Raw genomic sequence first — 15,178 nt, 5'->3', positions numbered from 1 at the left:
ATGAACGCAGCGCTGATACATGCTACAACCGGAATAAAACCTGCAAATGCTATACTAAGTCAAAGAAGCTTACACAACAGACCACACATTGCATAATTTCATTCGTGTAAAATGTCCAGAATAGTCAAATTTATAGAAACAGAAAGTAGATTAGTAGTTGACTAGAAAGGAGAGGTGGTGGGGAGGAATAAAGAATGACTATTAATGGAAAAGGAGTTTCTTTTTAGAATGATGAAAGTGTTCAAAAATTGATTGTGGTGGTGGCTGTAGAAGTCTATCAAAATACTTTGAATTGTAAACTTTAAAATATAATAAATGAATTCTATCTCAATTAAGTTTATATATGTTTAAAAAGAGTGTAATGTAGCATGCAATACATATATGCATATATTCAGGCATAGATTCTATATACCAACAATAACCAGATTGAATATTTATTTTTTGAATTAACATTGAGTACATAGAAAAGAGGAATATATTGAACATAAAAAAATAATAGAAATAATAAAGGGCACAATTAACTTTTAAAAAGAATAAAGTCAATAAAATCCAAGCAAATCTAGAGAAGAGAAAAGAGATTCTCTTGTGGTGTATCTTAGGTCAAACCTTGGTTCTATCAGTTAATAGCAGGGTAACCTTAAACTGGACATTTAACCTCCCTCCAGCGAAAGGCCACCTGTCTCAACTAATTCCTATCTGCACGGAAAATGCAGTCACAGGACTCCTACCAGTCCTCTCTTCTAGAACATTTGGGTCATTTTTGATGATTGTGACAATTACCACTTTTAATTTTTTTTTTAAATGGGCAAAACCTTTTAGAAATTACATTTACCTTATTTCATTAAACTGTATGTATTTTTAAAAATAGAAAAAGAAAAATACATATAATATGCCTGTGCACACTAGAGGGGGAAAAATGAGTGCCTATAGCAGAACAAGATATAATGTCAAATACGTAAGCTGCATTTCTAATCCCGCGCCTATCACCACTGTTATAATTCATTTCTATCCTGATCAATAACAAGTCAGTCAAATTTGTTTTCCCCCAAGAGTGTTTTAAGTCTACAATTGTCTTATTCTTTGTCAAGCAATTTCATTTTCCACTCACAAAGCAAACACACCAGCAGAATCATTACTCCTCAGTTTGCACAGAGCAACGTGCTGGAGTTTGACAGACCTGGCCCAAAGCCCAGGTCTGCCTTCCTTTCATTTGCCTTGTGACTCTGCCAAGTTATTTCAGTTAGTCTTGGTTTCAGTAGCAGTTGCTGTAAGTTGCCTATTCAGTATCTACCCTCCTCTTGTCTTTAGATATAAACATGTATTAATTTGGTGTATTGGTGTGACCAGTTCATACTGGACTTTCCCTGGATTAGCTTTAGTCATTGAGATGTGAGAAGAAGTTACTGAGTGGGGCTTCCAAGAAACCTTTCCAACAGGGCAGCTGGCATTCCATTTTGGTCCCTTATTCGTCACCCTTCCTCTCTGTAGCTTGTCTGGAATGTAGGTAAAATACCTGGAGCGAAAGCCATATCGTACATGAGGAAGTACACCTTTTTCTAAGGATGAGAACATAGGAAGATCAAAGGATTTCTTACAACACCATGTAGTAAATGCACCTGGACACTATACCTACAAACTAAGTCTCATTTGCTTGAGCTCTTGTTTTCTAGGTTTTCCATTATTTGCAGTAGATTGCATTCTAATAATTTCCTCTTCTGACACTATCTGAAGATAATAATTGTACCCATCACTGTGTTTTTTTGATCAGCACAATGCTTCGCACGGGTAAGTGTCAGAAAATGTTTACTACTACTGTTTTTGGCAGGGATCCTATAACAAACCTTCAATGACAGATATCTCTGATACCTAATGTCTAAGGCAAGACGTGAGCGAGAAAGAGACACATATATGTAAAACTGAAAGTAGAGAGACACGTTTTAAAATCTGATTGGTTTCTGGTTACACCTTTATCCAGCTAGGGAAGGCTTCTATATTATACACCTAACCTTGGAGCTGCTGCCATTTCCCCATGGTCTCGAAGAAGTCAATAAGTAATTGATAAATTTTCTGTCACTGTGGGCAATTAATAGGAGTTACACAGCATCGGCTGCATCAATTTTCCTGTATCTGAGAAGCAAAAAATTGATTTCACAAACTTACTGGTGCATATTGATTCAGTGCCTATCCCTAGGCTATTTCTATGTAATGCTTTTGTGCAGTCATTGAAAAAAATCTCGGGACTGTCAAATAAAATCCAGTTCTGTGGAGTTTTTATCTATTACGCTGCTTTGCAAGTATTTTGGTATCAGTAATGCACTTTCAAGCTGAGGAATGTGGATAGTCTCTCTTAAAATATTTTTATATCTGAAAAACAAGAATAGGAAACAGCTAAAATTATTAATTTAAGTCTGAAATCTCAGATGACACATTTACAGAGGTATTACAGTGTGTGTTTTTTGAAAAAGAATAGAATTTGTGTGTTTTAGGCCTCTCTCTTGGGTTTCAACAAGTGTTCTGATATAAAGGAATACAAATATATTTCCAACACTTTATTTTGGGGCTACTCTGCTTCCTCATCTTCCTAAGGAGGCCTGGGGTGGCATTCAAAGAGAAGGGTGGCATCTGAATCTGTATCTGAAAATATATTACATTCAGTAATAATAGACCTTAAAAGCATTTCTAAAAATGCCTTTATTCAAATATTTCCATGTAAACAAATGTGGATGAAGTGTTTGTTCTGTGTCAGGTACATTGTGGGGATAACAGTGTGAGCAAAACAGGATGCCTGTCCTCATATAGCTTATATTCAAGAGAAGTACAAATGAACGAAAAGGAAGAAGGACAGAGAAAAAGAATATACAAATAAACAGCATAATTTTAAATCCTGTCAATGCTGTGAGGAATAGCAATGGAATCTAGTAATAGAAGAGATAGTAAGTGGTGTGAGTGGGAATTTGCTATCGAGATACAGCGGTGAAAAGTCTTTTCAGATGAAGTGACATTTGAGCTAAAACCTGAATGACAAGAAAGGCGCTGTACAAAAACTGGGTGAAGAACATTCTAGAAAAAATAGATGTGCTTAGGTCCTGAGACAGGAAAAACATTTGGGTTGTTCAACGACCAGATAGAAAAGCTTAGTGGCTTGAGTAAACAAGGGGTAAAGGTAGAGGGTAAAATGAGAACTAGCCACAGAGACCAGATAATAAAAACCTTCACACTGATAGACTGTGATAAAAACCTGTGGATTTTACTTTATGTGTGATCATCCACTATAGGGTACTAGGCATGGGAGTTACTAGACCTCACTCACATCTTTCTTCAATCCCAACGTCCCTAATTCATCCTATATTTCATAGGAATTAGTTAAGATGATTTTAAAAATACAAAGAATGTAATTGTTTGTTATAATCCCTCAATTTCAAAAACTATTGACTTTTTCTGTACAACAGCTTCTCACCTGGGGGAGATTTTTGCCCCGTGGGGACATGTGGCAATATCTGGAGACATTTGGGGTTGGCACAACTGTAGGGTGCTACTGGCATCTGGTGGACAGACAGGGCACGGATGCTGCTAAGCATCATAGAGCGCACAGCCACCCTCACAGAACGCCTTCTCTGGCCCAAATGCTAATAGTGCCGAGGCTGAGAAACCCTGCTTACTATAGAGGAACTTGAACAATAGAATTCAAAGAACACTTCTAGCATTTTTGTATAAGAGATCTTTTTTGTTTGACTTCATGCTGGCCTCTATTTACTCAAAGTTCTAACACCTCCCGTAAATAAATGCATAAATACATACACAGAAATAGAACAAACACAGTCGATTTTGGGTATTACGGACTTGTGTCCCTCCCAAATTCATAGATTGAATCCTTAAGCCTCAATACAAACGTATCTGGAGACAGAATCTTTAGGATGTTATTCAGGTTAAATTAGGTCATAAGATGGCAGTCCAAATTTGACAGCACCATGGCCTTATAAGATGAAGAGAAAGGTATCTCTCTCTCTCCCTCTCTCCTTCCCACTCCCTCTCCCCCTTCCTCTCCCTCTCCTCCTTCCCCACTCTCCACCAGACGAGGATACACAGAAAAGGCAAGCCAGGAAGAGAAGAACCTTGATCTTGGATTTCCTATCCTCCGGTACTGTGAGAAAACAAATTTATGTTTTGTAATCTACCCAGTCTATGGTATTGTGTTATGACAGTCTAAGCATACTTAGATACTTACATATGACCTTTCAAACCAGTGATCAATGTAGACAGAGAAAAGAGCTTGAGAAACACTAACTCCTGTGAAATACTTCAAAGTCACTTTGGTTTGACTTTCAACCCAAAACTTCTCAAAACTATTACATTCGATTTGATAGATAATCAAGAAATTGTTTTCTAAATTTGGCCCTGGGATAGAAAATATATAGTGTATGTACAACACCCCTTGACTTATTCACAGCAGCACCCCCTGAAACCAGTCATTTCCTTGATGAGGAGACATTCAAACATATGGCCGCATTCAATAAAGTAGCAGTTCTGCTGTGTATATTTTCATTTTAGAACAACCAAATTTATAGTGTGGGATTTATTCTCTAATTGAAATTTACTATCATTTTGTCCTGCGACATTTTTCCTGAAGATGTAAAAGTATTTTATGTTTCAGCAATTGCAATTTTATTCTTCATAATTAATAACACAATTGCTGTGTATTTCTCATTTTGATGCATTACAAGAGTCTTGACAGTTGGAAGAGTTTGCAAAATGTGTTATGTTGTGTTGCTTAATACCTTATTAGGAAAACTGCCTTGCCTCCAAGTTAGTTCCATTTGCTACATTACAATGAGACTGTAAGTTACTTTGACAGGGAAACAGAAAAGGGAAGTCTATACTTATAAATAAGAACCCAGACAAAAGAGAAAATGTAAAACTATTCCATATCCCACTGATGATTGAGAATCCTGATCAGCATAAGCATAAAACTCGAACACAAGGCTATTTTCTTTTTCCTCTGATAGCTTTATGAACATAATCAAGACTTTGATAAAGTCCTTACTAGCCAATATTATAAACAGTTAATGTTTATGAATACCTATGACTCATTTCCATGTTCAGCATTTACATAACCCTAAAAATAAATCTCCTCTAATTCTGCTCAATTTAAATATTGTTAAGGATCTATCAGAACCTGTTCGCCTCTGTAAGAATAACAAAATAAGCTTATTTCATGGTTATGTGTGATTATTCTAGTATAAAATATTCATAAAATTGATTGTAATATATGAGAATCTTCTTCACATGCAGTCTAAGAACATAAAGAGGGTGGAGGCAGCAAAATGTTGCTCACCATGGAGATTTGTTATTAAACTGAAATAATAGAAAATTAGACAAAGGATTTTCAGGTCAAGGGAAAAAAATACTCTGTTTTCCTGCTGAATTGTTATAGTATTGAAGTTAATCAATTTTGTTTGGTGGGTGCTCTCGTGCTAAATTTCTAGAGTGCAACATTAATTATATTTACCCTTGAAAAATAATCCTTAGTTTCTGCTTCTTCTCCTCTCCCAAAAGCAAAAGGAAGGGAGAGAGGAAAGGAGGAAGGGCAGAAAGGAGGAAAGGACGAAGGGAGGGAGAAAAAAGAAAAAAATAGAGACTGAAAACATCACTAATCATTAGAGAAATGCAAATAAAAACCACAATGAGATACCACTTCACTCCTGTCGAATGGCTATCATCAATAAATCAACAAACAACAAGTGCTGGGGAGGATGTGGAGAAAAGGGAACCCTCATGCACTGCTGGTGGGATTGCAGATTGGTGCAGCCACTATGGAAAACTGTATGGAGGTTCCTCAAAAAAAGGGAAAATAGAACTACCTTACGACCCAGCAATTCCACTCCTGGGTATCTATCCAAAGGAATCCAAAAACTAATTTGAAAAAATATATGTACCCCTATGTTTACTGCAGCACTAGTCACAATAGCCAAGATATGGAAACAACAGAAATGACCATCGATACACGACTGGATAAAGAAACTATAGTACATTTATATAATGGAGTATTACTCGGCCATAAAAAAGACTGAAATCTTATCATTTGCAATAACATGGATGGATCTAGAGAATATTATGCTAAGTGAAATAAGTCAGACTAAGAAAGACAAATACCATGTGATCTCACTTATATGTAGAATCTAAAGAACGGAATAAACAAGCAAACAAAACAGAAATAGACTCAGAGATACAGAGAAAAACTGATGGTTGCTAGATGGGAAGGAGTGGGGATGGGCGAGAAGGTGAAAGGATTAGAACGTACAAATTGGTAGTCATAATATAATCATATGAAATACAGTATGGGGAATATAATCAACAATGTTGTAAAGATCATGTGGGGTGCGAGGTGGGCACTGGATGTGTCCAGGGGAATCACTTCACGGACTGCAGACGCCTGACTGGTAAGCTGTACATCTGGGGCTGAGGAAGAATAGTATTGAATGTCAATTATAAGTGCGTATATATATATACATATATATACACATATATATATATACACACATATATATATGTGTGTGTGTATATATAATTTGACATATATGTATTTGACATATATATAATTGACATTCAATACTATTCTTCTATACATATATGGCAATGGGATGTGGAGTACAGCACAGGGAAGACAGTGGTATCATAACAGCTCTATACGATGTCAGAGGGGTAGTAGATTGGGAGGGGGGTTATCACTTTGTGAGGGGTGTAAATGTCTATTACATTGCTTTGTACACATGAAACTAATTAAGAAAGAAAAGAGAGATTGAAAGAGACAGGGAGAGAAGGGAAGGGAAGGGAAGGCAAGGGAAGAGAAGGGAAGGGAAGGGAAGGGAAGGAAAGGAAAGGGAAAAACTGTGAGGGCTGGGAAGAAGAGCTTGGATACACGAGTAGGTTGAAACAAACACCAAACAGGTAAGTTTCACATTGCTTCAGGAGCAAGAAAAAAATTATGGAAATCATAAAGTCAGATTACAGTCAAACCCTCCCTTTCAGGAATGACCACTATACCACATGGCTTGTCAAATTTCACAACCTCCTGGAAGCAATGATTGCAATAGCCACAGTCGCATGGGTGCCCTACAGGGCCATCTGCTCAGGGAGAAGATAAACCATGTCTGCACACTGAGCTTCAGGTAGTTTGGATAGCAAGATAAGATCTGGACTGCTTACCTATAACAGCTTTTGAATATCTGGCATTGCCATACAATATGTCACTCTTTAAAGAAAAACAAATAATACCCTCCAGCAATCATCTTTCATCAGTCATTGGGGTCTCAGTAGGAATTAGGTTAGAGTTGCCAGGGCCTGGTGTGAGTGTTCCTTTGTAAACATAGCTGGGCTTCCTGCTGCTTTGTTATGTGGCTACTTACATAATTTATAGACCCAACACTTGGCCTCAATTGTAGGAAATCTATGCCCATTGTCTACAGGTGGTTCTTTCATTTGGCTGAGCTTACTTTAAAGAGCTAATCTTAACAATTTTACGTTTCCACTTTTAAGTTGCTTCTTTGTTTAAACAAATATTTAGTGCAGATTAAAAAATAAGAGGAGGACTTTATTCTTCTCTCTTGTCTTTTTACCTACTCATCTTGCCTTAGTCTCTAAGGTAGGCAAAAAGAAACAGTTCATTTATTCATGTTGCTTCTTTTAACCACAGGCTGGTTTTTGATCTTCAGAGTACAGTCCCCCTTAGTGAATAAAACATGTTTTTATACAGGGAATTATATTCCTCCTAATGTCCCGTGTATGTTTCTCAAATAATCTGTTGTCTTTTCAAAGTAAAAGCACTAGGGTACATTGCCAAACTACTAAGAATTAGAGGAGAAGCTCCAAAAAAATGTATACATAAAGTGAAGTAGGTTTAAAATTGACGTACTGCTAATAAGTGTGTTCTCTTAGTCCGGGCTGCTACAGCAAATTATGATAGAATGGGTGGCAGAAGCAACAGACACTTATTTCTCACAGTTCTGGAGGCTGGAAGTCCAAGATCAGGGTGGCAGCAGGGTCAGGTTCTCAGGGAAAGCCCTCTTCCCGGTTTACGTATGGTGGTCTTCTTACTGTGTCCTCACATGGCAGAAAAAGAGATAGGCTAGCTCTCTGGCCTCTTCTTCTATGGTCACTAATCCCACTCAGGAGAGCTCCCAAAGGCCCCACTACCTAGTTTTATCACAATGGGATTAAGGTTTCAATATAGAAATTTGGGGGGACACAAATATTTTATAAACACATACACACACACACACACACACACACACTGACAGACATAAATATAGATACTTTGATTCCAAGTGCAATGAGAAATAAAGGCAAAATTAGGAAATATTGACATCTTTCATCTACCACAAAATTTGTAGTCAGTGTTTTTGTATAGTCTCTACCACTCATACCTTAAAAGAAGTGTTCTGGTTTTATTATTGTTTTAATTGCACCTCAAGAAACCACTTGAAAACAATACTGAATATTACAAATAAATGTACTTCTATTGATAAAATTCCTATTGTTTACAAGATGATAGTAGAGAAGATAGTTTTTACCAGCAAGAAATAAAAGTACATAATATTTCCATCCATTTACTCTATCAACAAACCAAAGTCTAACTCGAGTTATCGAAATGTATTTGTATCTTTTATATACTCTTTATACAATTATAGATTCTTTTAATGAGACAGGTAAGACAAATCACTGTGATGTGACTATTGCTGTATCAACACACGTGTATAACTATTAATATGAATTAATAGAAGAAAACAGAGTCCATTGTTCCTTTAATCTTGATTTTCTCCTAAGATATAAAAAATGATAAACTATCTTAGAGAAAAATGTAATACACAGTAAGAGCCAAATTGTTAGTCTTTCTCCAGATGTCTGCCATCATGGCACGTTCTATTAAGATAGAAGCAAAAATAACAGCACTGACAAATTCAAACTTCCTAAAAACCATCCCTGCAAAAGAGGTAAGAACTAAAATCTCTCTTATTATTCTCTTCCCAGGGAGTGAACACTTGACCATTGTGGCATGTTTCAGCAAGACTCGAGGTAAGTGGCAAAAACAGTCTTAAATCCGCAACTCCACTTCAGAACAACTGCCCATTTACGATCCTTCTGAATGAAGACAGCACAGAGTATGATATCTCTCCACTTCACCTGCTAGGGCTTTTGAAGATTTGTCCTTGACATTCAGTGACAAATCACCTCCTTTACAGGTCTTAAGTTACAAATCGCCTACTGCAGACTTAGAACTTAAGTCCTGCACAAAACTATTATCAACAAGCCAAAAGTGTGCTTTCCAAGAATTCTCACCTCCTTCTCCAAACCTGAGCCTCTCTGCAACTGACTTCCTTGAGAGAAGGCTTTAAAATAAACAGAAAACAACTGCATTCCCCCATCTCACAAAACAGTTCAGTGTTGGGTAGTGTTTCAACTATATTCACGAGGGTTTTCTCATAGGAGGAAAAATACATATTAAAATATGAACTTACTATATACTAATTGCTTTCCTTTGTAGGAAATGAATTTGAATTAATTAAAATCACAGAATTCTAACATTCTTCCTAGACAATCAATGTGAAATTAAAAATCAAGGAAAATATATGGTTCAAGATAAGAGAGGTATATCAAACATCTGTTTTGCACATGTGCTGTAGTGGAAGTGAAAGAAATGCCATAATCCAAACTTTTTCCTCTACTTGCAATTTAAAATGTACAAGTGGTCAGTGATGTGAATATAATCTTTCCGGGGTTTTTGTTGTTTTTAATAATGTTTCTCCTATTCTTCATAGCAAGTGGGTCAATTGATTTTGTGCCTAAATAATTTCACATCAAAATATCCAACCGGTCCAGCCACTCCACTGGCTGCATAACACGGATACCTTGTGCAATTTTGTAGGTGTAGAAAAATGAATCAACCAAATGTTTTGGGTCCAAATAGGGATTCACAAAGAAAACTAACGAAATCCTGAGGAATATGACAGGAGTCTCTGACAGGAATTTTGTTGACCCCACCCACTAAATAGGCAAGACTAGGAAAACATTTGTGTGATGAACAGCTCCCATTTCTGTCTCCTTCTCACATTTACCACCTGGCTTGATCATCTGTTACAACTTTCCCAAACCAATTTCTTTCTTATTTGTATGTGGAAGAGAGGCATTCCCTAAGGAAATATACAAAATTGAGGTATTTTATGGGTGCAGTCAGCATGTAACAAATGACTTATGGCAACCATCTGAAATGTAGCGATTTTGCATTTTCTAAGTCCATTTACTGTACTCCTGCTATACTCTTGAGACATAACCAAGACCCCAAATGTTTCATCGTGTCTGGAAGACACTTAGAGATGAACTTTTTATAAAATAATAAGTTTTCTTGGGCATATCTATTGCTTCCAGGTAACCCTAACTGTGATGGTCATTAATATAGTCCTTGGCGGAAATGTCCTGACTGTCTCAGTCGCAATTAATAAAAGGATGCCAGGAGTTACAAATAACACACCTTAGCCTCTAAGGTAAACCACTGTCAAGATTTGCCTGGCATACTTTTTATCACATGTACCTCAGAGTTGGGGAAAATAATTATATATAATAAAGACACTTTTTTTAAAAAGTAACTGCTATTGGCAAAACATCAAAATTTCAAATATATTTAAGAGTGGGTAGCTGTAGTAACATCACAATAATGAAGTGCTACTGCAATAATAATCCGGCTATGTGTTGTAACTCTAATAACTTTAAATTACTCTTTCTAATGCTTAGGCTGTATCACCTCCCACTCAGAATCTAACGCTTCCTTGCTAGACTCTGCATAAACTCCCACCTCCTTACTTAGAACACAAGATTTGACCTGTCTACATTGAACCTCTATTGCTTCAATAGATAAACTGGCTCAGTCAGATTCTTCTCATCGTTGCTAAAAGAAGATGTCACAATTCCCTTATGAACTCGGCTTACACCAATTTCCCTGTCTGTCCACTCCTCTCTCCTTCTCATCCTCGATATTAAGGCACCACCTTGTAAAAATCACTTCTAATTCTCATAAATTTCATGTATTTAGTCCACACATATTTTAGCAAATGCCCACAATGTGGCGATATAGTAATGACAGAGGCTGACATGGGTCTTGCCCTCATGGAGGGTATTATGGCGGATGCCGGGTGTGGGCACAAACTCAACTATGAAGCAGGTATTATTATTATTTGATGTCACAGATGGACAAACCGAGGCTTAGAAAAGAAATAACTTAGCTAACTCCATACACGAAAGAGAATTGGACTTTGTTGTCTATTTTTCCATTTGTTCTCTCTTTTCTTTGTCTAACTCCTTTATCTAAATTATTATGGCATTACTTGCATGCAATGTTCGTTCAGCACTTACTATGTACTATTTTGCATTGATATTTACATGTCTATATGTGCATCATTTCTTCCTAAATGAAGCGTTAAAGCCCTTGAAAGCAATAGTGCCATCATATATCTTTAGTATCCTTGAGGCCCAGGGCATTGCGTTCATTCAGTTGTCATTTCATTTCAGTCTCCTTTCATTTGAACAAGTACTGAGTCTTTATATTTCAAGACCTTGACATTTTAAAGTCCAGTTATTTGTAGAATGTCCCTCAATTTGGATTTGCGTGATGTTTCCTCATTATTTGATTCATATTATGGACTTTTGGCAGGAGTACCTCAGAGGTGATAAGGTGACATAAAGTTCTTCTTAAAGTATCATATCAGGAGGTATATGCTATTGATTAGTCCCACGACTGGGACTAATTGATTAAAGTGGTATCTGCCACAATTTTCCACTGCAAAGTTAGTATTTTACCCCTTATAATTGATAATTCTCTTATGAGGAGACAAGTTGAGACTATATAAATATTCTGCTATTCCTTAAATTTTCAACCACTGGTTTTTGTGTCCATTAAAAATTCTTGCCAGAATCATGTATTATTATTACAATGGCCAAATGATAATTTTCTAATTATATTATTATTTCTGCATTTGTTAGTTGTTTGGAGAAAATAAACTCTGAGGAAGAGACTTCTCTTTCATTTGTTTGGTTAGATCAGTTTGGATTCCTGGATTCATATTCAACAGGTTAAAATTCTTTGCTATTATTCTTTATTGCTCAAATTGTCCAAGATTTGGCCAGTGGAAATCTCTTCAGACTTGTCCCTGTGTGGAAATATTAATCATTGAGTACTTCCTCACTTTTTGCTACATGATATCCCAGGTTCATCTTGTACTTGCTATGCTCCAGGCCTGGAAGCAGATATTTCCCAAAGAGTGCTGGTTCCTTCCTTTAGTGGAAAACAGTATTTAGTAACGAAGACAGGGCCTGTTTTCTTCGGCAACTTCTCCAGTCAGGCTTACCAGGAAACGCCATGTTGAAAAATCAAGTGATCCTTTCTCAGTTGTCATCATATGTGCCCCAGCAGGGGCATCTGACTTGAGGATTCACTCATTTGAAATACACGCCTTTCTTCCTTGACTTTGCGGAGGACACTGTCTGTGTTTTCTTTGTGATACCACTGGTGTTCCTTCTGGGTCTCCTTTGCAGGTTCTTCTTCATTTTCCTGACCTGTATTTACTGGATTACCCTAGGAAAATCCTTAGAGTTCTTCTCTAAGCATACACAGTTCTCAGAGAATCTCACAGGGAGGCATTATAGCATGATTCTGGAAGTCAGTCTTCCTGAGTTTACATCCCGACTCTACTATCTACTAAGTGTAAGTAGATTATAGGGAAGATATATAACCTCCTGTCCCACAGTGTCCTCATCCATAAAATGGAAATATTAATAATACCTAACTTAGAAGGTTGTTCTGAGAATTACACTGTTCCTGGTCCATTGTAAACTCTATATATCATCCTCATCATTAAGTCCCACGTTTTTAAATACCATCTTTATACCCTTCCACACTCAACCTCTCCTACAGTCAGAAATATTTCCATCAGCTGAATATATCTTGGTGACTGGGCATCTAATAGAAATCTCAAAACTAACATATGCAGACCGAAACACTCAACTTTACTCCTAATAGCTCATACCTACTGTTCCCTGAGTCTTCCACATCTCAGAAAATAAGAGTCCGAGGGATCCAGTTCAAAACATAAGTTTTATACTCAAAACACCCAAAAGACCTACCTTATGATTAAATATTATACTAAGTCCCCTACCATGACCTATGGAATCTATGTAGCTTGGCCTCAGTTACCTCCACAACCTCACATCTCTTTGTTGCCCCCCTATTCACTCAGGGCCTCAGCATTCTGTCTTCCCCCTACCTAAAGCTCTCTTCTGTCCAAATCTATATGTCTCACTGCTCACAGTCTGTGCTAGTCAGGTTTCTCCAGAGAAACAGAACCAATACGATATATATATATATAATATACACAATATTATAATAATAATAATATATATATAAAATACACAAATTGTCAATTCAAGACCCAGGAAGAGCCAATGTTTCAGTTTGAGTCCAAAGACAGAAAAACCCCATATCCCAGCTGGAAAGGCTGTCAGGTAGGAGGATTTCCTTCTTACTCGGGATGATCAGCCTTTTACTTCTAGTGAGGTCTTCAACTGATTGAATGAGGCCCGCCCACATTAGGAAGGGCAATCTGCTTAACTCTTATTGATTCAAATGTTAATCTCACCAAAAACACACTCACAGAAACACCCAGAATGATGTTTGACTAAATATCTAGGTACCCCAACGCCCAGTGAAGTTGACACATAAAATTAACCACACAGGTTTTCACAGTTTTGTTGAACTATTATATCAGATAGGACATCTCTAATCATCTATACAAAACCACAACCACATTCTGTTTCCTTTACTCTTCTTTATTTATCTTCCTAGCACTTGTCACTAATTGATGTATATGTGTTCTTTGTTTACTGCCTCTTCTCTCCAGCCGACTACCCAATGCATTTGATTATAAGCTCTATGAAAGCACTGGATTTCTTTTGTTCACTGCTCTATTTCTTTTGCTTGCAAAAAGGAGGCATTGAACATTTGCTCATTGAATGCATGAATAGCTTCCTTACCCGCACACATTATTTAAAAGGTAAACTAGCTTGTTCTTTTATCACAAGGAGGAGTAATATGTTATGGAATTTAGTCACTCACATGTGATAACCTGGAGACAACATCCTATAAGGCAGCCATTGCTGATACGTGGAAATTGTTTTTGTTTTAGAGTATACATGTTGTGTGGATTATCATTAGTCTTAAAATATAGATGTTTATTTCTCAGTATTCACCAAGGGAGTAACAAAATCTTTTGATGAGCTTTTAAAAGATTACCAATTCACTGTAATTGTCAGAGCTATGGAAGCATTGATTTGTATCCGAAAGCTTTTGCTCATATTTTTAAAAATAGGTAAATTTCTCAATTACTCAAATAACAGTTTACACCAAATATTTATCAACTGAAAAGTTATGATGACTACATTTCTGAGTCAAAATAAGTTTGCATGATGATCAGTTAACAAAGAATATATATAATGTGCCTTGGACTCTGATTTCTTGTTGTTTATCCTGACAATCATCTCCATTCTGCTGCCTACACTCACTTTGTAGATAAAATAAAAACATTTTTCATTTCCATTTTCCATCTCCCAGTTGCCCTCTTTCTCTCATTTGATCTCATTTGATCTCATTTCTATTTTTGACTTCTGTTAGGAAATGGAATTTTCTGTATTCAGTCTACATCCTGCCCCGTATCTTCATCAATTTTGCTGCAACGATACACAAATCTGGAAACTGATAAGTGCAGCCTGTCAGAAGGTATTTCTACAGGGCAGAAATTTCTATGGTTCATTTTTATGGAAAGTTTCCTAATGAATTTTTAGAGTTTTTGTTTTTTTTTCATTCTCAGCATCAAAGTCTATTATTTTCATAAGCAGTTTGGGGAATGGTATATCCACATGTGAAACTTTGATAAAAATCCTTTATTGTGTTTTTAACGAATGTAGAACTCAATTATTTCAAATAATTTCAATTAATGCTCTTTCACTTTTTCATGCTGGTCATTTACTTTTTAAGCTCTGTGCAGAAATAACAGGAGCTTAAACCACATAATATTTGGTTTTTGATGAGGGGCTATGTTTTAAAAGGCTCAATTCTCTAAGCAAAGTAGTTCTGAAAACT

The sequence above is a fragment of the Rhinolophus ferrumequinum genome, chromosome 24, assembly GCF_004115265.2.
Source record: "Rhinolophus ferrumequinum isolate MPI-CBG mRhiFer1 chromosome 24, mRhiFer1_v1.p, whole genome shotgun sequence".
NCBI classification, from domain to species: Eukaryota; Metazoa; Chordata; class Mammalia; order Chiroptera; family Rhinolophidae; genus Rhinolophus; species Rhinolophus ferrumequinum.
The sequence above is the reverse complement of the archived record's forward strand: the minus strand, read 5'-3'. Positions refer to the sequence as shown.